The following is a 10,133-nucleotide window of genomic DNA, read 5'->3' on the forward strand; positions in this document are numbered from 1 at the left end:
ATAAGTATGATAAAGGAAAAGGGTAACAATTTTGGGAATGCACCGGGTGTTTAGCTCAGAGGGGCTCCGCCGATGGGAGTGAAACGCCGAATGCGTCGAGCAGTGGACCGTAGGGGGGAAATATAAAAAGAAATAAAACACAAGGGTTTTTCTTAATATATACAAGTATTTATTGCTAGTTTAGTTGATTGGTAACGATATTACCTTTGGCAACAATATGCCCTTCTATGCACAACGATATGTGCTTGCAAACGATATTGCGGGTGTTGTCTGTCCGAAAGACAGCGAAATACTACCTGATGTCTAAAGGAGGCGGCAAAACAAGTGACAACTAATTACTCGTTAAAATGTCAAAGGCGCTAGCACAAGGTTGCAATAAACCGTAGCGCGTACATTTTAACGAATAATTAAGGACCAAACCAGGGGTCAATAAAAACCAACTTTAATGCAATTCTAAATTAAACATGCCGACCCCCTTGAAACATCAAAGCATGTTTCAACACAAATAAACTTAATCTAAATTAATTCCAATAGTAGGTACGAGTTGTATAGCGCAGTGTGAGCTTATTATTCGAACAAAATGTAGGGAATGGAAACGCAAATTAATCTGCAGTAACAGATTCGGGATCCATTTCCGCTACAACGATAATATGAAGCCGCAGCTGAATCTGCAGTAACAGATTTGGACTTCAATCAAGCTATGTTAATACACGATATGTAATACTTTGAAGCCGCAGATGAACCTGCAGTTACAGATTCGGACTTCAATCGAGCTACGTTTTTCCCGAAAGGATATTCGCTAGGCCGATTTCATGCGGAGGTCGTCTTACAAAATTGTTTACACATTTTAATTTCTTTTTGTGATTTCCATTCGATAAATTTGTTTTTATGAATTTAATTAGGTTTCTCTTTGACATTTTGAGCAGCGATTTCGAAAGAACAAATTTAGATTTTGGATTTTCGACTCCAACCGATGTGGAGGATGTATATTTTGAGGGACGAAAAACTGGGGCTGCAGCTGACAACAACGATTTTGACGAGCTTGCCTGAGCTTTTGGAGTCAGAACCGGAAACGAACTATTCGGTTTTAATGACTCGCGATGTAGTAACGTGTGATGACGTTGGCCACATTTCCAACAACTATTTTTACTAGTACAATTTACTAGTTTATGTCCCTTTACCAAACAATTTATACAATCTTCGTGGCGCTTGACGAATGCAAACCTTTTTGCGGGAGATAATTCCATAAATGTTGAGCACAATTGAAGGCGATGGGTATTCTTATGACAAAGACGACACGATTTTCCAATAGAAGGGGGAGACGAACATTTAGATTTGGACTTTCTGGCGGTGTCAAGCGAATTTGAATCCTGCAAAGGAATGGATTTCTCTCTATAACCTTCCAAACACACGAGCGTGTTAATCCTTTCTGAAAGAAGGTGTCTAAATCTTTCCATGGAGAAAGAGCCGATTTGTTTTTAATACCTTGTTCCCATAGCATTGTCGTTTCTTCCGGCAAGCGTTGCAGGCAAAGAAAGACAAGTATCGGATCCCATTGATCTGTGGGAACGTTATAGGTCGACATAGAAAAAATGCAACTATTAATTCCCCGTCGGATCTCCTTAAGACCCACTGCAGTTTCTTTCTCAAGAATCGGAAGATTATGCAACGACTTTAGTTGATGATGAACCAATAATCGAATATTGTTGTATTCATCATTTAATGCTTCCCATGCGAAAGCAAAACCACGATTAGTTAAAGGAAACTGCGAAACAATTTCCCTTGCATTACCAGCAGTCTTTTGCAGCAAGTAATACAGGCGCTGCACATCACTTAAGCGAGAGTTATTTATATAAATGGCGCTAAACAAATCCCGAAAGGAAGGCCAAGAAGAAAAATCTCCCTCAAAAATATCAATATCAATAGGGGGCAGTGCCATATTGTGAACGATATCACAACCAGAAGAAATACTTGCGGCAATGTTTTCCTGCAATTCAGGAACCAAAAGATATTGAGCCGATTGCTCTTGACTTTTATCCGCGTTTTTAATCAAATTTTTTAATACACAACGAGTTTTTATAATTTTTCTATTAATTGTGGCCATAGTGCTTGAATAAATGTTTAAAGAAGCAATGTGTTTATTTTCTGCCAAATGCAGATGTTCTTTTGTTACATTTTCCGAATTTTCTAAGAGACGCAATGATTTATTTACCGATTGCCGTAGTTTTTCTAACTTGCTCTTCCTTTCCTCTAAAAAACTAATATCTATACCATCATCTTTTACTGCACCGATTTGTGCACCAAATTCTATCAAAGCGTCTGAGTCTCTTATGAAATTTTGTAGAGGAGCGAAGGCCATAATTATCGCAAAAAACACTGAATCAATTTGGGGAAAAACACAAAAATAAATAAAATAACTATTTTATTTTTATTTATTTAATTTGCCAGAATTACCGTCTATAGATTGTATTAATTTTTAAATTTCCAAAACAACAACAAAAAATAAAATTAACTATACTATTTTATTTTAGTTTTAACTTTCCAATGTCCTATAACAAACAATGTAACTAACAAAAGTGACCGACCCACGTAGTGTAGCTACTCAACCTAAACGGACACGACAGAAAGAGGAATCAAGAAAAATATTCTTCCTTCGTTTGTTATGTTCGTTTACTGATCTAACAAAGCACAAACAACTAGTGCTGATCAGAGAACGACGACAAAGCAAGCAAACAGCGGTGGGGGTTTAAACAGTGTTGTTGCTGTTTGCGATTTGAAATGTAACTGTTGTTACAACAAGAGAAAAGAATAAATGTAACAATAACAATGCTGCCGAATGCAAGCATCCAAATTAGAAGCCGACGATTGGCGGGAAACAAAAGACAAAAGAAAGATGTGACGTTGTAAAACGACCTTTGGACCTGAACAAAACCGAATGTTTTGTTATTGTCGCGACAATTTAATAACGCGAGCTCACTTAAAATCACTGCACTATACGTACCTTGTAATGCAGGTGTAATGGACTGTATAATTGATGGATTCCACAAGCGTCCAAGAGGGCTGGAATATCCGGTTCGATTGGTTCCTGGTTCCTTTTTCATTAAAAATTAGAAGGAGGCCACATGGCTTGATGTACCGTTAAAAGTTATCTGAAACCAGGAAGGTGTCGTAGGGTATGTTGCACGTGTGTATGTCTGCACTATCGGAAAACATTTATATCACTTATTAACAAAGACGGTAATAATTCTTGATTTCACGACCAAAAACTAATTTTCTCATATCGGCTAACCAATACCTCTGGACATGTGACCGGGAGATATAAGAACCTAGGACACGTGTGTGAACGCTTAAGCAGTCGTACTGTACTTGGACACGGTTCTGACTATACTCGGTGGGCTTAATTCTTATGGTTCACGGCTTGGCGTAACACGGATCTGGTTACTTACTGCGCTGCTGTTATATTTCACCTTGCTTACTTCGATACTATTTTTACTGCCGATCCACATCCGTGATAACACATTTGCTATGGGTTGGTTTGCCTATGATGAAACTATGGTGACGTACTCAGATGGATAATGGTTGAGATGGTTATGGCTATGTGGTGATGGCGAAAGACGTTGAAAGTGCTTCTGATGGACGGTGACATTTTGGAACAGAGATGACTGTGTGGTATTGCTGACCATTATGAAATTTATTGATGCTCTCTTCGCTGGGTGTTGGTGATATTCACTGGCTAAAATCCTGAGGGCTATTCTCCGTGGGGGTTATAGTGACGTATGCACTAAAATCCCAAAAGGTCTATGGTTCTGTGCAATAAAATAGCATGCAGTTAAATTGCATTGCCAATTGGATTGTATAACACAAGAAAATTCCTAAACGATGTGTGGTTCGGTTGCCATATACTGTACCAAAAAAAAAAAAAAAAAAAAAAAAAACAATAATTAGCACACAAAGGGAGAAATTCCTATTGAGATGCAGCACGTTGGTTGATAACGGTACATTTACCGCGTGTTCGATGGTACAGCCCCATACAGTCGCAGAAGGTTCCAAAGAGATCTAGAAAATTTGCAAAGAAAATTCTTTGGTTTTTTTCTTTTGTTCCAAACACTTGCACGGCTACACAAACTCACCTCTAATTATACGATTTACCGCTCGGCCTTCGTATTAATTCCCAATTGGAATTGTTTTGCAGGTCCTAAGCAATAAAATTATTGCATAGAAATGCGCCGCTCCACTTGTTACAAATTTGTTTTCTCAAAATTAAAATTGAGATCTTGTCGCTGCCAGTGATTGTTAAAAATGAAACCTAATGTGTATTTGGCGGCATTCAGTTTGACGTTTGTGGTCGGGCGCTACCATACCAGCCAAAAAAAAAAAAGATGAAATATGAACAAAACGGAACAAGCGATAATTGTGATCGACTAGAATCACGACGATCTTTAAGTCCGCGCTTTCGCGCCGGACCTTTATATTAAACACGGTTAACATAACAAAATATTCTTTCAGATGATGCGCTACTTGCTGGATACTTGCCAATATTTTAATTTATTAAATTCCACTTCGTAAAAAGTTAGCACGTTTTGTACTTTGTCTGCATTATTCGTTGCATTTAAAGGCTGAAGAAACCCTGAAAACAGAAGCTCCTTATCTCTTGCAAGAGATTCTGAATGTTCAGTTTAATCCGAATCTAGATCGTTTATAAAGTCTTACATAATTCTTTTGCAGTTTACCTTTATGTCTGCTATTTGTTTATTTCTAAACTGCGAAAGACTATTCGTTGGTGGAAAAAGAAAGAATGCAATTTTATGGAAAATGCTAGCGTTCTTCATAACTACATCGTCTAACAACTTCCTAAGTTTTCTTTTAACGTTTTATGCAATCAAAATCCTCATTTTATATTTTACATATTCGCTTTAAAACTTTTCAGAGATGTGTTTAATTTTACATTGGCACCGGATACTTTAAAGTATTTCACAAGCTTTATGCTCTTTGTGCATAACTCTTCTATGTCATCGCTTTCATTGATGGATTTCTCGACTATGTTGTGTATTAAATGATTAATACAATATATATGATCATTTGACAAATGGTACAATAAAAAGGTAAGGTAAAGCTAACAGTTGATTACAATTTTTTTCAAAGTGTGCCCGACTTCTGCCAATTTTGTGTACATATTAATTGTTTTGAAAAATGAGAAAAAAAATTCAAAACCAATGTTTGGAAGACAGTATAGCCATTAAATTGGAAGATTGAACAGTTTTTGAGAGAAAAATCCAGACATTTTATTCATTTTTCGCGCAATTTAACTTATTTTAAAAATGAGGAAAAAAATGAAAACAATAATTTTGAATGAGTCTAACAGGAAGCGGTCATAGCCTCAGGGCTGTATTTTTGTAGTTTTACGAAGCTGTTCTACCTCCTTATTGTACCAGGATTTGATCTAAATGCAGCTACCATATTAAAACCTCTGTCTGTGACAATGATTGCTCAATCAAGACTACAGCCGACCTGTCTTAAGGTAGCATTCACTTTATGACGAATCATGTGAAGACAATGTAAATCATATTAGGAATATGGGGATACTTACTAGTGGAAGGCTCCATATCCATGGATTTAAATGCTAGCAATAAACTTTTAATTTATTATGAAATATATAGTTAATGCTAAATATGGCAGATAACTGTCAGTCCAAAGGTCCGAACGAAGGCCATATACTTTGGCACCCACTTCTTGTATTTCTGCTTTAATGGAATAGTAGGTGATATTATATAGTTTGTCGATATTCCTAGATATTGTAATTGAGTGAGGTAAAAGCTTATCTACATCCACATTTGATCCATATTTAGCACCAATCGCTAGCAAAAGTTCGGTTAATTTTTTTGACCCATCGTCTTTGATCATCTTGAATGATAGGCAATTTGTTATGGTCCATTCAGTAATTATTCCATTCAATTATTCAGATTACTTCCTTTTTTGTGTCATTATCTACATCAATTTTGGGTTTGTTTTCTAAAGTCTCCTTAAAATTCTCAAAACATTTATACTTCACAAGGTTAGAAGTACCAAATCAAATTACAACACAACTTGAGAATAACATTATTAAAAAGAAATATCACAACAAATTTTTAACATTACTTTAGAAATGCTTATTTGTACAAAGGTTTCGCAAGTCTGTCTGAACATTTTTTGAACACACAATCATTTCGTATTGAGTAGGCATTGTATTTGTAGACAAATTTATTTGATGAAAACAATTTGTTTTGCATTTATTGATTAATTTTAATGTAAAAAAAAAGTTATTCGCTGTGTTTTGTAAAAATTAATTGGTAATATTTTAAAAATGCCTTATAAGTATAAAAAAAATGTTAGAAGACAAGCAAAAGTTGTCGTTGAAATTCTTCTTTTTAGTGATAATTAACACAAAAAAAAAATGTATCAAAAGAACGTTTGGAAACTAGTGTAATAAATAGCGATCCAGTTCCTGTGCAATGTGAAAATGAAAGTGAGAGTGAACATGAAAGCGACGAAGCTCCAATTATTTCTACAATTGAAAAACTTAATATTCAAGATGAGTTAGCTAAGTGGAGTGTGAAACATTTAATTTCGAACTCTGCATTGAATGAACTTTTAACAATTATAAGGAGGATGATACCAAGCCTACCAAAAGATGCCAGATCATTAAAAAAAAACCCAAGAGATGCTCCAGTTGTGTCAATTGCAGGAGGTGAATATGTGCACTATGGACTGGAGGACTGCTTGACCGATTTTTTTTCAAACGCTAAATACGATTGCGACACTATTGAATTAAATTTTAATATTGACGGTCTTCCAATTTCAAAAAGTTCATTGGCGCAAGTTTGGCCTAAACGTAAACGGTACAAATCCTGTTTATACAATCGGTGTTTTTTCTGGAAACAGTAAGCCAAAAGACGTCAACGAGTTCCTAACACCATTCGTTAAAGAACTTAATAAAGTTATGAGTTCAAATTTCTCATTCAAAGGCAAAAGTTATAAAGTTAGATGCCGGTCATTTATATGCGATTCACCAGCAAGATCCCTAGTTTTGGGTATAAAAAGCCATAGTTATAATTCCTGCCACAATGCACACAAACTGGGAAATACGTTCGGAAGCGCATGGTGTTTACACAAGGAAATAGTAATTTTCGAACAGATGAAAATTTCAGAACACGTCACTGTGCAAATCATCATAACACAAACACCCAAATGGCAATAGAACAGTTCCCAATAGACATAGTTCAAGCCTTTCCATTAGATTACATGCACGTAGTTTGTCTTGGAGTAGTAAAGTCATTAATGAAGTCTTGGATCCGGAAAGAAATTGTTCGTTTTCGCTATCTCCAGTACAAATCGAAGTGTTTTATGATCAGCTGCAGAAGCTTAAAAGTCAAACTCCGAGGGAATTTTGTAGAGCACCACGAGGTTTAAAGGAATTTGAGCGTACAAGGCCATAGAATTTCGGCAATTCCTTCTATATACTGGACCTTTTATATTAAAAAATATATTGGATGAAAATCGTTATACTCATTGTATGCAACTAAGCTTGGCTTTGCGCATATTATTAGATGAAAGCAAATGTAAAACATGCAATGAGTGCGCACAAGCTCTGCTAACCAATTTTGTAATGAATGTCCCAGTGAATTAAAATGAAGCTACAGTAACATACAACTTCCACTGTCTTACACATCTAGCAAGTGATGCTATATTATATGGATCGCTAGAAAATATAAGGGCCTTTAAGTTTGAAAACAAATTAGGAAAATTAAAACGACTTCTTAAAAAGAAAAACCACGAATCCGTGCAGTTATATAATCGATTGGTTTTAACAAAGTATAAACAGTTCACATTCTGAAGAACATGCAAAAGTGGAAAGAAGTTCAAATACTTTTGTTCAGAATGAAAACATATACTTATCAATTTTTGCGCCTAACAACTATTATAGCGTTGGACAACATGTTTTTAAAGTTTCATCAATTGGAACAACAGGAACGCAGAAAGTGTTTGGATCAAAAGTATTGTTTTTGGAACCATTATTTTTCTATCCACTTAATTCCTCTCTATTCAATATATGGGAGACAACGGATTTATCATTCTCATTTTACATGAGTTTGTTAAAATGGTTTCTTTCTCTCAAAACAGCAAAACTGTCTTTCTTCCGCTAATTCACAATGCCTGAAGACTTCACAAAACTATTCTTTAGCCAGAAAAATGTTAACATGGGAGCCCCGCCAATAAATGAAAATTACCATACCCTAATAACAAATCATGATTTAAAATTTCTTCATAAATATGATAAAATGTTATTTTAATTTTATATATAGCTAACCAAGTAATAAGTGCAATTCAGCCTATGTTCATTAGGCTAACAAGCGAAGTGCAAAGCTTGCGTAAGGAGTTGCAGGAGCAATGCCATCCGTTCCATTCAAGGATATTGGATATAGTTTCTCGAATTCGAAAAAGGACTCCAAGAAATAAACAAAGCATTTATTTCTTTTGTAAGTTTCATTCGAAAATTTTTTCAGGAAATGATTTAGTTCAAAAATACCAATTAAAACAAAAATAATAATATCACTATGTTTTCCTTAATTTCAGGAAAGCGAACTGAAACTTGTTGCCAAGGCACCAAATTTCGTAAAGAATTGCTGGAAAAAATAATAACAGATGAATTGGGAGAACGACTCCGCTGGAAACGAACGGAGACAAAGAGAAGTGTTCGCAATTTTAGTACAACAAAAGCAATACGAAGTGTATCTATTTAACAATAGTATCCGAAAAAACTCTTAATTTCTATATTTCATAGATGCAACTCTATCATTGGGCTACACGGAGGACACATTCATTAAAGACACGCGCACTTTCTTTCAATTCGCTAAAAATCGTATAAAGCTGCGAAACGAATACAAAAACAAAAAAATAAAATCTAAATTTAAAAAAAAAAAAAAACAATTATATTATAACTTTCACTAAAATTAGTTGTACTAATTATCTTAATTTAAAACACAACTAAATTAATAAAAATGAAGTAATAAGTTTTGAAAAATATGTACGATTTTTTATAAATACATAAGCTTACGAAAATATTAGTTTTGTAAGCTTATTCTACAATTGCACTAGCAAGCTTAATATAATATTACTTTCGTAAGCTTATTCTGCAATTACAAGAATCAGCTTATAAATAAGGGTTCCGTTTCGATTATTCTATAATTGTTAAACAAGCATTTCTCAATACATTCTCAAGATTTTCTCAAGCTTAAGGCTTATGTTTGTAAGCTTGTTAAAATATTATTCTCAAGTCAATTTGGTATGTTGGGACTGTTAACGTATTTTCAAACACTATTACAAATTTTGCATGTCGCAACCTTTTCCATCAATTCTTCCAAAAATCTCCCATATCTTGCTTTTACCACTTTAAAAAATTAATTTTTCCTCTTCTTTTAAAATGTTGTCTTTTATTTTTGAATTTTCGTTACGTTCAGCAGATGTGGAAGGTTCACAAAAATACCCAATATCCTAAACAGTAATTTTAAATCAGACTCTAATTTTTAAAATTTAAGATGATAAAAAACGTACCTCCATGATGAAATTAAAATATCTAAAAAGAATCTAATAGCACGTGACGACACCTTCAAAGCAATAACAAGCGAATGCACAATAGTTCATCACAAAACTGACTCATCGAACTCATACCGCTGTTCTCTCCTGTTTGTTAAATGTTGTTGGTTCGATTGAGACAGTGTTATGGGACGAATAAATACAATCTTCGTCAACAAAGAGCACAACGATATAACACACAACTGCAGTGGTTGCATTTACTCAAACTCATTTATTGGACCAGTTGCACAACGAGTTACAAGTACGAATTCATGAATGCTGTTGTGCGGTCATTAGATGAATGGAAATGTGTAATACTTTATATACACTGGTGGCCAAAACTAAAGCAACTTAAATCGCAAAGACAATAAATGTCCTGTAACTTTTACAAAAATAAACAAATCGTAATTATTTTTCCAGTTTTAAATGAGGGGTTTAATTCACTTTTAAGAAACTAAAAATAAAAATACAAAAATAATTTTGAACGAAGAATAATATGTGGAAAACTAAAATGACCCAATTTT

At 34.5% G+C, this 10,133-nt stretch overlaps 1 long non-coding RNA gene across 3 annotated transcripts; it reads left to right on the forward strand.

Annotated features, from left to right (window-relative positions):
* Positions 1–6,184: 6,184 nt before the first annotated feature.
* On the forward strand, positions 6,185–9,028 carry LOC109613779 (uncharacterized). 3 transcript variants are annotated; one of them, XR_002195184.2, is made up of 5 exons: positions 6,197–6,326; positions 6,409–6,724; positions 8,340–8,513; positions 8,611–8,765; positions 8,819–9,027. It is a non-coding gene; the product is annotated as an uncharacterized LOC109613779 (long non-coding RNA). The 3 variants fall into 3 exon arrangements; XR_002195185.2 differs by lacking the exon at positions 6,409–6,724 and having other exon boundaries at positions 6,185–6,326; positions 8,819–9,028; XR_002195183.2 differs by lacking the exon at positions 6,197–6,326 and having other exon boundaries at positions 6,336–6,724.
* The last annotated feature ends 1,105 nt before the right edge of the window (positions 9,029–10,133 follow it).

Source organism: Musca domestica, unplaced genomic scaffold (genome assembly GCF_030504385.1).
Source record: "Musca domestica strain aabys unplaced genomic scaffold, Musca_domestica.polishedcontigs.V.1.1 31, whole genome shotgun sequence".
Lineage (NCBI taxonomy): Eukaryota > Metazoa > Arthropoda > Insecta > Diptera > Muscidae > Musca > Musca domestica.